Here is a 17,583-nt window from a genome sequence, read left to right on the forward strand (position 1 = left end):
AGAAATGAAAAGTGGCGAGTCCAGTTGACGTGGGTATAATGATTTCAAAATCACATATTTTCTTCGGGTCAATATTTCCAGGTTTAAAATCATACATTTCATTGTGGTATGAATTCGAGGGTCTCTCCATAGCTTGAAAACAATGAAAATTAATACCTTATAAAACAAGTGATTTCGCAGTATATTTCTTGTCAAAAAGCTAATAATAAGGGTGGCATCAATGGTTATTGATAGCAACTGGTGATTCCATGCTAAACAAATAAAGAAATGCATATCGTTTTACTCATCATAGAAATTTTGAAGAAGTATATGGAGCAACTACGTTTTTTATCATTTAAAACCTATGACCTACTTAAAGGACAACATGGGCTTTAAAAACCCAAGTTTTGAATTATGAATTATTTCCCTTGATTAATCCTGTTTATGAAAATAGTTTTTTACATGATTTCTTGTAAGTCAAAGGTCTATTTTCATTGATATTTTGGATTTAGTAAAAAAAAAGTCTTATTAAACCCATATTTAAGATTTGATTTCATTGTTGATGCTGCAATACCACATCTCTAAAAAAAGACTAACAAAACCCGGCTAACGATGATACACTAGCCAGAGCTATGCAACAGGAAGATGCAACTGTATTTGGTGTACATCAATCGTCTTTGCAGTGGTTAAACGCATGTCTCTACCAGCTTGGAACACGCATTACAGACCAAGACTGGTTGTTTGCGGGTAACCACACCAACACACTGTACCTATATCATAACTATCTGTAATAGAATCCCACTGTACCTATATCATGACAATCTGTAATAGAATCCCACTGCACCTATATCATCACTACCTGTTATAGAATCCCATTGTACCTATATCATGACTACCTGTAATAGAATCCCACTGTACCTATATCTTGATAATCCGTCATAGAATCCTACTGTACCTATATCATGACAATCTGTAATAGAATCCCACTGTATCTATATCATGACTATCTGTAATAGAATCCGAATGTACCTATATCATGACTATCTGTAATAGAATCCCACTGTACCTATATCATAACTATCTGTCACAGAATCCCACTGTACCTATATCATGACAATCTGTCACAGAATCTCACTCTACTTATATCATTACTATCTGTAATAAAATCCCACTGTACCTATATCATGATAATCTGTCATAGAATCCCACTTTACCTATATCATGACAATCTGTAATAGAATCCCACTGTACCTATATGATTACTATTTGTAATAGAATCCCACTGTACATATATCATGACAATCCGTAATAGAATCCCACTGTACCTATATCATAACTATCTGTAATAGAATCCCACTGTACCTATATCATGACAGTCTGTCACAGAATCCCACTGTACCTATATCATGACAATCTGTCATAGAATCCCACTGTATCTATATCATGACAATCTGTAGTAGAATCTTACTGTACCTATATCATAACTATCTGTAATAGAATCCCACTGTACCTATATCATGACAATCTGTAATAGAATCCCACTCTACCTATATCATAACTATCTGTTATAGAATCTCTCTCTACCTATATCATAACTATCTATAAAAGAATCCCACTGTACCTATATCATGACAATCTGTCACAGAATCCCACTGTACCTATATCATGACAATCTGTCATAGAATCCCACTGTACCTATATCATAACAATCTGTCACAGAATCCCACTGTACCTATATCATCACTACCTGTTATAGAATCCCATTGTACCTATATCATGACTACCTGTAATAGAATCCCACTGTACCTATATCTTGATAATCTGTCATAGAATCCTACTGTACCTATATCATGACAATCTGTAATAGAATCCCACTGTATCTATATCATGTCTATCTGTAATAGAATCCGAATGTACCTATATCATGACTATCTGTAATAGAATACCACTGTACCTATATCATAACTATCTGTAATAGAATCCCACTGTACCTATATCATGACAATCTGTCACAGAATCCCACTCTACTTATATCATAACTATCTGTTATAAAATCCCAGTGTACCTATATCATGATAATCTGTCATAGAATCCCACTGTACCTATATCATGACAATCTGTAATAGAATCCCACTGTACCTATATGATTACTATTTGTAATAGAATCCCACTGTACCTATATCATGACAATCCGTAATAGAATCCCACTGTACCTATATCATAACTATCTGTAATAGAATCCCACTGTACCTATATCATGACAGTCTGTCACAGAATCCCACTGTACCTATATCATGACAATCTGTCACAAATTCCCACTGTACCTATATCATGACAATCTGTCATAGAACCCCACTGTATCTATATCATGACAATTTGTAACAGAATCTTACTGTACCTATATCATAACTATCTGTAATAGAATCCCACTGTACCTATATCATGACAATCTGTAATAGAATCCCACTCTACCTATATCATAACTATCTGTTATAGAATCCCTCTCTACCTATATCATAACTATCTATAAAAGAATCCCACGGTACCTATATCATGACAATCTGTCACAGAATCCCACTGTACCTATATCATGACAATCTGTCATAGAATCCCACTGTACCTATATCATGACAATCTGTCACAGAATCCCACTGTACCTATATCATGACAATCTGTCATAGAATCCCACTGTACCTATATCATGACAATCTGTCATAGAATCCCACTGCACCTATATCATGACAATCTGTAGTAGAATCCCACTGTACCTATATGATTACTATTTTAAATAGAATCCCACTCTACCATTATCATAACTATCTGTTATAGAAGCCCTCTCTACCTATATCATAACTATCTATAAAAGAATCCCACTGTACATATATCATGACAATCTGTCACAGAATCCCACTCTACCTATATCATGACAATCTGTCATAGAATCCCACTGTACCTATATCATGACAATCTGTCACAGAATCACACTGCACCTATATCATGACAATCTGTCACAGAATCCCACTCACCCATATCATGACTACCTGTAGTAGAATCCCACTGTACCTATATCATGACTATCTGTAATAGAATCCCACTGTACCTATATCATGACTACCTATTATAGAATCCCACTGTACCTATATCATGACTGTCATAGAATCCCACTGCACCTATATCATGACTATCTGTAGTAGAATCTCACTGTACCTATACCATGACTACCTGTAATAGAATCCCACTGTACCTATATCATGACTACCTATTATAGAATCCCACTGTATCTATATCATGACTATCTGTAATAGAATCCCACTGTACCTATATCTTGACTATCGTTAATAGAATCCCACTGTACCTATATCATGACTATCTGTAATAGAATCCCACTGTACCTATATCATGACTGTAATAGAATACCACTGTACCTATTTCATGACTATCTGTAATAGAATCCCACTGTACCTATATCTTGACTATCTATAATAGAATCCCACTGTACCTATATCTTGACTATTTTTTAATAGAATCCCACTATACCTATACGTAATAAAGAAAACAAAGGAAAGTATTGTCCCAGATAATGACATGGATATTAATGTAGACTTAAGTAATGATAGTTTTCATAATCAGTCTATCACATGTGAAGAAATAAAAAATGCAGTAAAGAAGTTAATAACCGATAAAACACCAGGGGGTGATTATGTTTTGAATGAGTATTATTACTATATGAAAACAACTATTTCAAGCTTTCTGCCGCTATATGTAGAATTAATCAACGTGATTTTTGATAGTGGCATAATACCAGAGGGCTGGTTAGCTGGGTTAGTTAAACAAATTTATAAGGGTAAAGGTGACAGAAGACATCCTGAAAATTACAGACCAATTACTTTACTTAGTTCTTTAGAAAACTTTTTACTAGTATACTCTGTGACCGTTTAAATACTTTTGCTGATGAGGTAGAGCTTATCAATGAAACTCGAACAGAGTTTAGAAAAAGTTATCCTACTATTGATAATATATTCGTTATTGATTTCCTGAGCAATATGTTTTTCTCACTCTTTTCGTTTTTCTTTATATAATTGTCTTTTTGTTGACCTTTGACTGTAATTTTTGTTTGTGAATATGTATATATGTACCTCTTGCACCAGTGATCTGGTTTTGAGCGAATAAAGAATTGAAGTTGAACATAACTGTATTGTTAATTAACTTTACATGTAGGTATCAGTAATGTTCATAAATTACCTGTCTCGGGATAATAAATTCAGGGCGTGGTGTGCTTATCTATATTGGTTTTAGAATAATTTCAAATTTGTTACTGTAATATTGACTTGTGCCCTTACCTTCTGACCTTTTTTAACACATAAATTATATAGTCTTCAGATTAAAGTATCTGACTTTTTTATTCTTATATTTCACATAAAAAAAAACCCGTGACTTTGACAATTGATCTTTTCTGACACATTAAATTTAACATGATTTTCAATTTAAAATAGCCCCTTCAAACCTTTAAGCAAGAAAATTGCATGTAAGAATGTCAGAAATCTTTACAATACTTTTAACTTTTCAATGTCATTCCAATTTTTTTTCTAAATATGACATTTTCTATTTCATCTTTCCTGTCCCACTTTTATTTAACAATTTTCCCGAGCACAAGGATGAAAATACATATAACAGGTTTCAATTGAGTTTTATATGAAAATCACTATTTCATGAATCAACAATTTCCTTCCTACATCACGCGACGAGTGAGTTCCGGTGGAAAATTCCACTTTCAATTACATGCATTGGTCGTTTTGAGGTCAAAGGTTAAGTCATGAGATATGCAGTGTAGAGATTAAAAAAAAATACTTGCTATATATTATAATTGTTTGATTTCATTTGCCAATTGTGCATAACGTTAATTTAGTGTTTTTCTCAATTAACATTAAATGAACGTTAGCTTGATGTAAGTTTAATGTTACTTTCGTGTTAACTTAACGTTATAATCGTTAACATTAAATTAACGTTTATTTAACTTTACATTCCCAATAGGTTGATTTCAAAACGCGTTTAACATTTAATGAACCCCAGCATAGAAAAATAAAGAAATACTATTACATAGTTTTCCGGGATTTTTGAAATAAAATATGGTTAAATATCCTGCACAGAGTTTAACTAACAAACTCCACTTTTTATATGACTTGTTAATTTGTCTAAATTATATCATATATTTTATAATTAACAAACACAAAATATTCATTCAATTCAGATTTGCATTCCTTTCAATTAAATTTGGTAAATATTAAATCTATTCTTTTTAAAAAAATGTTATTAACTAAATACTAGGAATGATATCGGCTGGGCAGCAGTTTTATTTCGGAATAATATTCTAATTTCCACACATACTTTGTTTTATATACGGGTTAATTAACCATTCAGTGTAAAAATATGATCATAATAAAAGAAAAAAAAAACTTCTTCGAATCACATTTCTTCGATTTATCCCAATATATAACAATACTTTTTTTCAAATTTTCCTATATATCGTTGTTTTGCTAGAAAGTTGATTTTGCGGAGATATGCCACAATCAATTTTATTTCATGGATCTCTTAACTGTCCTTTTGACACATGAATTCAACATTTGAAGACCAAAAGCTCTTACGTATTATTATTTTCAATATGTTTGACTGGAAATAGAATATTTTGGTGCAAATTGTTGACTCATATTATCATGTATATAAATCTGAGAATATGCACAATTTTTTATATAGTTTTTTTTAAAAATATCGAGCTCTTTATAATTATGAAAAGAACAATTGTGAATGTTAAATATACTGATGGAATATTGTATTTGCATGGGAGAGAAAAAAAAATTTAAAAAAAAATATTTAAATAAAATGAAATGAAAATAGAAATAATAGATCTCGGTGTGAATTAATGAGAATTAATTATTTTACAAAATTGCTATGATTCTTATGAATGTACAGAAATAAAATTTACTTTAGCAATTTATTTTAAACCATACTAAAACACAATTTGATTAAAAGAGGATGTTAGATCCGCTCGCATACTTGCTTATTCGCTTCACTTACATATAACAACATCCTTCAGAGAGAAAAGTCAGATGCCAAATTCTATCAACCAATCAAATTGTACCTGCAAACTTATCATCGTAGTTTAAAGTATAAAAGTCTAGAGTTGTTTCGATTTGGCCTCTGACTTGACCCTTTACAGGATAAAAGATATTGGTAAAGAGAGTATGCGAGCGAATCTTACATCTAATATTAATTAGATTTAATTAATAACAACGAAATAATTATTTTTGTCATCTCCCTCGGGAGATGACACATTAAGATTGTATGCCGGAAGTGAAGTCCTAGTGTAAGCATCCACAAGTTTAGCTTTTAAAAAAAGCTTAGAGAGTCAGCCAGTGGATTTTTCTTCTCTGTGATAATGTTTTAAAGAATCATAAAGAACTGAAAAAATGCTTTCAACAAAATTTTAATCGGTAACAGAGTTGGGCACTAAAATTAAAACATCGACTTAATATTTTTTCTGCATAGGAACAGAAGCGTTTGTGCATGCAGATTCTTGCATTTTTTGTCTCAAAATCAAAAGAACGGAAAGTATGTATAAACATTTAAGTTCCAATTCACGTAACATTAATCAAAGAAGTTATAAACCTACAATCTCAGTGGGGAGGTCCAGGGCGGGGCCATAGGGAGTTATGGTTTATGACATTTAATTGCAAAAACTCAAAACCTTCTTCAGATATTGACTGGAAATGAAAGTTTTACACAGAGTCACAGAGAAGTATAAATTTATGACACTGACGTCTGAACTTCAAAATACACAGGGATGTTCCTTACGCCATATATATGGCTAAAGGGAGTTGTGGTATAAAATTTCATTGCAAAAGCTCAATGGCTTACAGAGATATCGCGCGAAAACAAGTGTTTAAACAGACAGAATTTCTCAATTTAATACCTTGACCTTTGACCTCAAAATCAAGAGGGTCTTCCAAAGGCCATATAAGGTGTAAACAGTTGTGTAAAATTTCATTGCAATAGCTCAAAGACTTCACGCAATATTGCCGGGAAGTGAAAGTGAGACAAACAGACAGAACTATAGATGGACGGACAGACAGACTGAAATTGATATTCTCTAATTTCAGCGGGGGGCAACAAACGAGCAAGCTTAGCCAGTTGTGTTTTCTTTCCGAAGTATCTGTTGTATGACTTAACAAGTCTGTCCACTATTTAGCATCGGGATCGAAATGATTTGTAGTGAAAACGAAAGTAAAAGCAGTAAAAAACTGAAAAGCTAAAACTATGTAATAAACCAATGTATGTGCTGTAGATTTAAATACAGAAGTAAAAATACTTTCAATATATTTTATAAAAGAGCTTCAATTTACGCATCAAACACTAAATTCATCCAACAGTAGCAACTGTATGCTTCGCTGCGTAGAACACATGATCAGGTGCGAACCAGTTAAATTACTGCGAACCAGTTAACTGTTTGAAACCTTCTATACAAAAATAAGCATCAGGAAATTCCTTTTTGAGTTAAATTTACAGATTACTTTGGTGTTTAATAGGGATTTGTTGGTTTACAATCTATATTGATTCTACTGAAATAAAATTAGCAGGCGTGATTTACTGCAGAACCACTCCCAGAATTCCAGGTCACGCAAGCGCATTGGAAGTTCTTCGTACCCGCGGGCTGACTAATTAATTGTTCGGGAATCCTCGATGTTTTACAATATCTCAAGTGAGAGTCTACACAAGGAGTTCCAAGTAGCATGTAAACTTGTTTTCTTTTAAAAGAACTAGCTTAGATGTGTGTGATCTACTTTCAGTTTAGGCCTATTTGAGGAAAGCCAAGGAAAATTGATTTCCTGATGTGAAGTCCCAGTGTAAGCAGCTATTTTTCAGTCTGCAATTCTCGGCTGACTCCACTACGCTACATTCAAAAAGTGCGAGGCCACCCGCAGATCACCGACTGCTCAGTTTGACGCGATGATGCGATTTTCTAAATATAGAGATGTAAACAACGAGCGATCAGCCTTATTATTGATAGAGAAAACAAGCTGCAAAGAAATCATACAGAGACCAACACACACAATAGCCTGAATACTGGTGTTTTCTAAAATATACACTGTGTGTTCTTAAATGTAAAGTCTTCTTGGCTATTACCTAATTTAATGATGACCAGAACTCGATAGAATCTTCGAACTAGGTCAGCACGTGTGTAAAGATCTTCTGCAGCCGAGGCGTGGATACAAGAATTCACAGAAAAACAACATCAAATAAAAACAATCACAAAAGTAATCGCATTACTGACTAATAGGAATTGATGGTGAAAACTTCAATTTTTTTGGTACATTTACTCATTCTATAACATGTATAACATGTGTATAACGCGGTGTCATTTTTTTTTAAAAATAATACAAGTCTGAATATAAAATCAAATTCATTGAGAAATTAAAAGCACAAGTTATAAGAGGATACTTTAATGTCTATAAAAAAACTATGTACATTGAATGAAAGATCACAAAGAATGATTATGAGTATTTTCTTGCATGTATATCTATTCTTTTTAAGGATTTATCATGACTCAAGAACTTGCAATCATTTTCTTATATGCAGTTTTAATTGCATAAGTGTTAAAAACATTTTTAATTCACCCTTCCTATATTATTGAAATGAAGACCAAATTATAATACATAATAGTTTACATGTTTAGTATGCAGATAAAGTTTACTGAAACACACAAAAATATACGCACTGCGTGTGAATTTGGAGGGCCACTAATAGCACAATATTGTATATTACGAAAACAGCCGTTAGTTCGGGGTTGGCAAATGAGAACTTTTCTCAGATAATTTGTAACTGTTTGATTTTAGCTGATAGCATTTAAATGTTATTACTTACTTATGCTTAAAAGCATGTGAACGTTGGGTAGGGGCCCAAAGCCACGCAAAAAATGATTTGATTAAATATTTTGTATATTTTGGACCAAAAAAAAAATGTGAGTCTGGGCACGGTACCCTCTAAATCCACCAATGCTGTTAAAAGTCGATTTTGAAAAGTAAACTATTTGATGTAAGTTTAGTTCATCTCCTCCTTTAAAACCAAAGGGGTTTGACGACCATATCACTTTAAGGAATAAAATTTAGTTAACTTGAAATGTTTGGAAAGGGTTTGGAGTTGATTAAGTTAGAGCTTCTGTCCGCTGTCAGAGTACATGGAGTAAGAAGCTGCGAAATACATGCAATATGTAATGTCAAAAGGAAGGCTAAGATTTTACCCGAGTAATTCTTGTGTTTTTTTTTATTTATACAAATTTTACAAATACTGGGTAGTGGGACATAAACATTTTTTTTTTACATTATTATGTCATAATCTTATGATTATTAAAAGGAAATGGAAATGCAATTTAAAATTCAATTATAGCATGGCTTACTGGCCAAAATTGCACAAAAACTCTTCAATTTGACAAATTTATAAAGTACACTTTTATCATAAAGAGTTATCTCTATCATGGATTAAGCTTTTTGTGAAAGTGCATGGATATATGTCAAAGAAACTTGTCTCAAAGTTCGTAGTTTTGAATTTACAGATAAAAGAGACTTTAAAATATCATTTTAGTATATTTCATGCTGTGTAAAATGCTATAGCAACATATTAATCGTGATATTATTTAAACAATTTTAGAAAATCAGATCTACAAATCTATGTACCAGCCCTTTTAACTTTTTATTGCTGTAATTGTTCAATGCCAGTCCCTCCCTTATCCACACTTTTTGTTCGAGTATAGTCATGTACTTAACAAAATGAATTTGTTTTTCGAAACAAAAAAAAAATCAAAATTTTCCTTTCTCATCCACAGCATAAGATTTTGATCACTTTCCTTTTTCCTAATGTAAAATTGTTCAGGTAAGCTGTCACTCCCCTTCCCCAGGAGAATAGAAAAATCTGTAATAGTTGAGAAAAAATTACACTCTACTGTTTATTCTGTGACATTAATGAAGCCAAAGAGATGACATTTCAGGCTTTCTGGAAAGCCAAACTTGTTTAATCTTAATATTGCTTAACTTGAATAAATTCAATAAAGAATAGGAAAGAGAGTAATATAAATCTTCGCGTTGTAAAACTGGTCACGGTAAAACCATACTTGAAATCAAAAATAAAAATGTACTTTTAATACGATATTAAATATAACAATTTAACAATAAAATTTCTAACTTAATGTGATTAATTCTTTTCAAAATAAAAAAAAAAAATTTTGTTTCTTTTTTGATAAGAAAACTGCCATGTCTTCTAGTATTCTTTAAATTGGTAAACAATTCCAATTTATATCATTCCAGTCAGACTCATTTTATCTTCAATTTATCCCAAATTAAAAGTAGCATCTTTTAAAATTACTTTTTGATTACCTTTTCCAGTTTTTCTACAGTATAATTGTTTGATATTTTTTTAAATTGATAAAGGACATTTTTAAGGAAGATTTCATTAATATCAGATATTGCCTTTGAATATATATTTATAAACCTTTTAATTAAAAAATGTCTTCTTTACTCTTTTCAAAAGGTTTTATTGAATGTTATTAATATAAATCGATAAACAGTAATTACAAAGAATCTAAATGTTTACTTGCAGCCAAAAGTAAATTTAAACCATAAAAGTACGAATGTGAACTTATTCCCGAAATCCCGTTTAAAGCAATTCTTTAAAAACTTTAGATGAAATTACCCGTTTAAAGCAATTCTTTAAAAAATTTATATGAAATTACTGTTTCAAATTAATTTACCATTGTGTTTAGTTTTGCGTTTGTTCAAGAGCAACGACGATTAGTGTATCTTTATAGTCAACAACATAAAAAGTTTACAGATACTTAACCAGGCTTGTTTTAGATATAATAGTAAGGAAATATGGTTCAATAGAATCAAATTAATCTCGGACATGAGGTTGAGTACAATTTCAATGGAAGGAATACCAACTACCAATTATAACTTTTCTAAGATCTTAGGAGGAGTCTCTTTTAACTGGAATAGGGCTCTGAATTTGTTTTATGAAATATATGACTGTACTATGCTCTGGAATTAAGAAACCACTTTTATTAAATATGTATTTACCGTTATAATCTCCTTTGTCGGATTGGATGCACGAATAAGTCTTTCTAGCAACAGAAAAATACAGCGAGAGAGAGAGAGAGAGAGACTGAAATGTCCTATCTGTTACGGAGATGATTGTATCCATTGCATCCTTTTTCTCAAATTATTAGATATATATATCACGCAATTGCACATAAAAAGAATTTTGATTGACTGTATATCATTGTAGAACACTAGATAAGTTTTCGACACCATACAAAAGTAGGTATAATTGACGCGAAAAAGAACTATTAAGTCTAATGCACATAACAAAAATGATGGCCCATGAATGTAAATTTGAAATTGACTACACACAAAAATTAATTTTGAATAGACCTCCTACGAAAGTAAATATCATATTTTAAATCCATTTCACACAAAAGTTAATAATTAATCAGCTGCGCAGAAAAACGAAACTGAAGGATAATTTGTTGACAAAAAAAATCTTTTAATTTAGACACTTGCAATTTGAAGTTGATTTCAACATTTTAAATGCCGGGCGGCTGCAATGAATATTTTCCTTATCCTTTTACTGACGACAAACTGTATAAGTACTGTTATCCTGTTCCCACTAACACGATACTGATGTGTTTGTCACAGCTGTTAATACAAAAACAATTCATACTCAGAAATAAATATATTTCTGTTTCATTCTTCATAACCCTGAACATAAATAACTGGAGGGATGTTAAGTTCAAAATATAAACCAATGCAATATTACATATTTATGGATGTGGGGTTGGCGCATGAATATTTATTTTTACTTTCAAATTTCAATTAGTTAAGGAATATTATAATTTTTTACCCAACCTCTTTTCCTTTATGGGATGAGATAAAAACTGAGTAGATACTGATTATTTTAAGTCTTGCGTCTGTTCATCAAATCAAGTATAAGATCGACTAAACTAAAACACTCCACCAAAAAAAAAAAAATATCAAAGAAAAAACACTAAAGTAAGTGTAGCTTAGCTGAATTTATATTGTCCAATGGGTATTTCTGATGACTAATTGTTGAAGTACCGTTGTCTTGTTTACTATAACACGATATTGATGTGTATATTACATACAATTGATATAAAAGCCTGGTTCATACCTTATGAAAGAATAAAGTCAAATCTATTTCTATTATGAATGAAATTATGTGTTCATCATTACACTGAACACAAATATATTGGTGGAGTGGCGTGAAGTTGAAAATATAAATCAATGCATTGTTCAATATAATATACGAGGGTTGATCCAAAAGTTCGTGGAATTTCTTAATATTTCATTCATTTATAAGTGAAATTGGTTGAAAATTACAAATGAGAATAAAGACACTTGTTGAATATTTTAGATTAAAAAATATTTTAAATATTTGTGATAGTAACTCTATGGCAGTTGCCATAGAAACGGATTTTTGGAAATGCGGGGGAGACATCAACTCGTTTATTATCATTTTAATTCTTAATACTTGAAATGAGAATGAAACCGCTAAACAAAAATTATGTTATTATTACGATTGCTTGATCTTTTATAAACCTTTGTGTGTGTATTTTATTGATTTTACTCAATATTTTGTTTATTAGTTAATAATTTGTTATTCATCTTAAGGTTGTTAGACGACGTCAAATTTTGATCAAGTCATAAGTTTTTTGAAAATTCCGCGATCATTCTATCTTAAATGCATATATTATTGAAATAGACTGAGGAAAAATGCATTTAGCCACTGGTTTTCAAGTGGCGTAAGAAAATGAAGAAAAATAGAACCTTCATGGACGTTGATTAAAGGTGTGGCCATATTTTTGAGGCTCTGTTTTAAGTGTTGTCTCCCTTGATAAATTGAAAGCGTTAATACACGTTGTCGGCTGACGTACTGTTCTTGACATTGCTACTGAAATCGGAACATGATATGGAAAGATGGGGGTATTTTGAAATATGAATAAAAATGATTATAAATTGGTGCGAGAGCATACCCAGGCTTTTCTTGAGAAAAAAAATGGAGAAAGGGGCACCATTTTGAAGAATTACGTGTTTGAATTTGACATTAGGGTGAGGTGATTCTATAACGTGACGTGACATACCTAACTTGGCGTTACGTCGAAGTCTCTCCCGGGTTTCAAAACCATCCATTTTCTCTTGTGACCTTATTGGTAACTGGAACGTGGTGAAATTTTCCAGTATTGTTGTATTATGTCTCTATTTTAAAAATATGCCTATTGTTTGCTTTTGTCAAATCATAATGAAATTTTAGAAAAAAATTCCACGAACTTCTGGATTAACCCTCGTACAATTAATTACCCTTTGAGGTCAACATGGTTAAATAAAGACCCGAGATCTGGCCCACAAGGTGATCAGACCTGACCGAGGCCGCGTCACAAGGGGTAATCAATTGTTTTATTATACCGATATAATTTAATTTTGCTTGTATTCTTGCCTCTCATTGGTTGATTTCCAAAAAGGAACGCATAACATTTTGTATAATCTGGTTTGGTATGGGGACACACCCCCTTGACAACCAGCATAATCAACTGTATCCATCAATCCCCTCATTTCCAGTCCTTGGGATTCATGGAAAATTCCACATTTAATGAATGTACCTTTAATTTCAAACAGTTACTCGATCTTACCTCATGTAAACAAGCATCATGGCTGCTAGATCTATGTATCAGTTTTTACCTCCCCTCGCTTCCCATCACTTCCGTTGCTACGATTGTATTATTGCGCGGTAAATTTGAACTCATAAAAACAACACAATTTTACATCCCCAGTTGAATAATTATTTTAAAAGTAAATTATAAGGAATGACTCTAATTCTTGGCCAAATTATCGAGTATAATATGGTTTGGGTCAGTTTACGCTTTTTTATAATCCGCTGATATATTTAACAAAGGTCAACGGTCGACCTTTTTTTCAAAGGTTAAGGGACCTAACATGTAATCGGGTAACTGTGACTTGGACCCTTAGCCTCTGACATTCTCTAACACATAATTTATGTTATATAATGTGCATCTTAAAATATCTGATTTACTTCTTCTTATTAAGTGATTGCAGAAAAAGGATTGTTATTAATCTTTACAATGTTTGACTGATGGTTGTTGTTTTACGCCCTGTCGGCAAGATTTGAGCCATTCTCAGCGGTATATTAATTAAAACATATGAATGACTTGAAAGATAATTTATGTTTTCAGAATTGAAGAAAATAATCTTTAATAATATAACTTTATTTGATTATGATGATAAAAGTATTTTCAAAATTATGTAATGACTTATATTTGTTAATTGTAGAGATAAGTCCAGGGACTGGTACCCTTGTCAATTTGTTTAGATTACTTTTAAACTCTAATAATAGCTGGCAAATGCCTATTTATATTCGTGTCTTCAACATAGAACTGCATGTTCCTTAATGTTCATCCTAAATGATTGAATCAAAACAATCAGCTGATTCACAGCTGACCCAGAGTAACTGGTCAGTTGTTGAGTTACATTATATCTATAAATTTAAATGATGTAAAGAAAACTTTAGATATTTCTCTTCAAACGTAATTATGAGAAATATTATGTGTCTATTTAGTTTATATAGTTTCAGTTTATCTGCATGTCTATGGTGCGGTTCACTTATCCGTCGACTTGTTATCCATACGTGGTTTGGTGATCTTGTCACCTTGAAAATTGTCTCGGGGTTATATATATTTTTTGAGAATATTTCATCATGATTTTTATGCCTACCGTGTTTTTATAAGATATGTATACCTTTTAAAAATGAAAAGGACATGGATGTGACATTTTACACGCGTAATGCATGTTACAAGACCTTTTCAAAAATCCATGTTATCCATCTATGTGAAGTTTCATTTTAACTTTGACCTACGTTTTTGAGAATGTTTTAGACATTGTTTTTATCGCATTTTCGGGAAACCTAATTATAGCATTGATCATTTAATCATTAAGAAAGGATTTAAATATTTCGCAATTGCATCCAATGTCAAAGGACTTTATATTTCGTATAAAAAAGAATATCCTATGCTAAAACCTTACAAAACCACGCTGTTGATATACAAATATTTACACAGATGAAGTCATTTCATTTAATGCAATTTTATTTGGTGTTTCCTTGAAACACGGACGGAAACAAAACAAATCAAACTCCTCTTATCTAGTCAGAAACATTACGTGTACTTCACACCAAAACTATGTAGATATGCAGCTATGTTAGTGACGAAACAGGGAAACGTTTAAATAGTAACTGTTATCATGTTCAATCTCTTTCGAGGAAAAATAGCAAAATACATGTGTTTTATTACTTAAGAACTCTATACTCAACTACTAGTTCAAAGTGAAAACTTAATTATTTGCTAAAGTAAAAATTTTGGAAATTTGATTTATTATAGTAATTTTTAAAGTAGACAGTGATTCCTTATACTAAGATTTATATTTGAAATAAAATTGTTGAAATCAATTTAAACAAGAAAATGCTGTCAAATAAATTGAATATACACAGGCCTCATATGTTAATTTTCTAAACACTGAATTCGGACACCAGCTTCAAACAGAGCCACACGAGATTGAGATGGTTATTTTATCGCAAATTCAACTTAACTATTTTCAAATAGATATCACAGAAAAAACTGTTAAATATAGAAATATAGGATCGACTTATTTATTACTTCAGCTGGGCCACACTTATTTTTGTGTTCTTTCTTTGATAAATATTTTTGTCTGGTCTGTTTTAGTAAAGTCGATCTAATAATCGATTTGATGAAGATAGTGATATGCATAGATTATACATTTGCTAAGTATGTATTTCTAAGATATATACCTTTTTACAAATTCGACTAAAGAACGTTAGAATAAAGGACTATGTTTGTGCGCAGTAAATTCATAATTATCTACTTTGTATGCAATCGCGAGGACTTGCTGTCTACCATTATTAAATAGTGAAGACAGGGAATATCTTCACTAGATAAAGATTTTTTTTTCATATAGTGGCTAAAATATTTTTTTATAAAATGTTTTGATTAGACCCAATCTTCGTATGAAAATAAAGATTTATTGTTAGATCCAACCAGGGAAAAAACGATCAAAATCAACTTTATATTAGCTATTGTATGACAGAGGTAGCTGCAGATCTGTAGCGTTATGGTTTTATATATTTGTCTTTGACCATAACGCTACAGATCCAGTAATGCAAAAAAGGTGCAATTTACGGCGCAATATTTTGGGAAGAATTTCTCCACTTTTCAGCATCGGTCAATTAAATACCTTTCACTCCCTAATTCTAAGCACATTATTTAGCGAATCTATATATTTTATTCATCTCCCAACCCTTAAAATTCGTCTCTACAAGTGATAAACTCGCTTGACTAAAATTACTTGTTAGATTGCTGAAAATTTACTTAAAGCGAGTTTATTGCCTGTAGAGACAACTTTAAATGGTTGGGAGGTGGAAAAATTATAAATATTGGCTACAGAATGTGTCTAGAATTAGGAAGTGAAAGGTAGTTGATTGACCAATGCTAGAAAGTGAAGAAATTCTCCTCGAAAGAGCGCAAAAAATATTGCGCCGTAAATTGCACCTTTTTTGCATTACGGGATCTGTAGCGTTATGGTCAAAGACAAATATATAAAACCATAACGCTACAGATCTGCAGCTATGACAGAGGCTGATGTAATATTCCTTGTCCTGCATGTATTTCTAATGACTAACTGTTTTAAGTACCTTTTTCCTGTTTCTTTACATGATGCTGATGTGTATATTACATACAATAGATATTAAAGCTACTAATGTCTTATGAAAGAATCAAGTCAAATCTATTTATATTATGATTGCAATTATGCATCCATTACAACACTAAATTCAAATATATCGGTGGAGTGATGTGAAATTAAAAATATAAATCAATGCATTGCTTAATATATATGGTGTTTGTTATTTAAACATTTTACATGGTATCAGACTATTATACATGCTACAGAATATGATAAGCTTCTGGTTCAAGATCTTATTATTCATTTCATTGCCTAATATTCATATTAGGAAATGAGATGAAAATTTAGTACACACGAAGGTTGTCAGATAAGTTCGTGGACAAGTTCAATTGTGAACTTGTTTTTTTCTATGGAACCGGTCATACTCTCCATATAAAATCTAACATATTTTCCAAAAAATATACAAACATTTTGTTTTTTCAGTGATTCTTAAAGATATATAGTTTTTAAAAAAAAAAAAAAAAAAAAAAACATGCTTCACGGAGCTTGCTTCGTAATCGCAAGAATTACATAAACTTTTATTGATATTAAAAATTGCACAGTTGTAGATCAAAAGAAATATATGTTACCTGTCTCTACAGAATTCATAAAACGTGACGTTACAAAATTTCGTTTTAATTTTGAGGGTATGCCTTATAAATCTATGCATAAAAAAGTGAAGATTGTGAACGTCAATGAACGTCATGGAGCACTGAGCTACATGTACTGAGATTTATAT

This window comes from Saccostrea cucullata, unplaced genomic scaffold (assembly GCF_032062105.1).
Source record: "Saccostrea cucullata isolate Sc308-1 unplaced genomic scaffold, CSIRO_AGI_Scuc_v1 ctg12128, whole genome shotgun sequence".
Taxonomy (NCBI): Eukaryota; Metazoa; Mollusca; class Bivalvia; order Ostreida; family Ostreidae; genus Saccostrea; species Saccostrea cuccullata.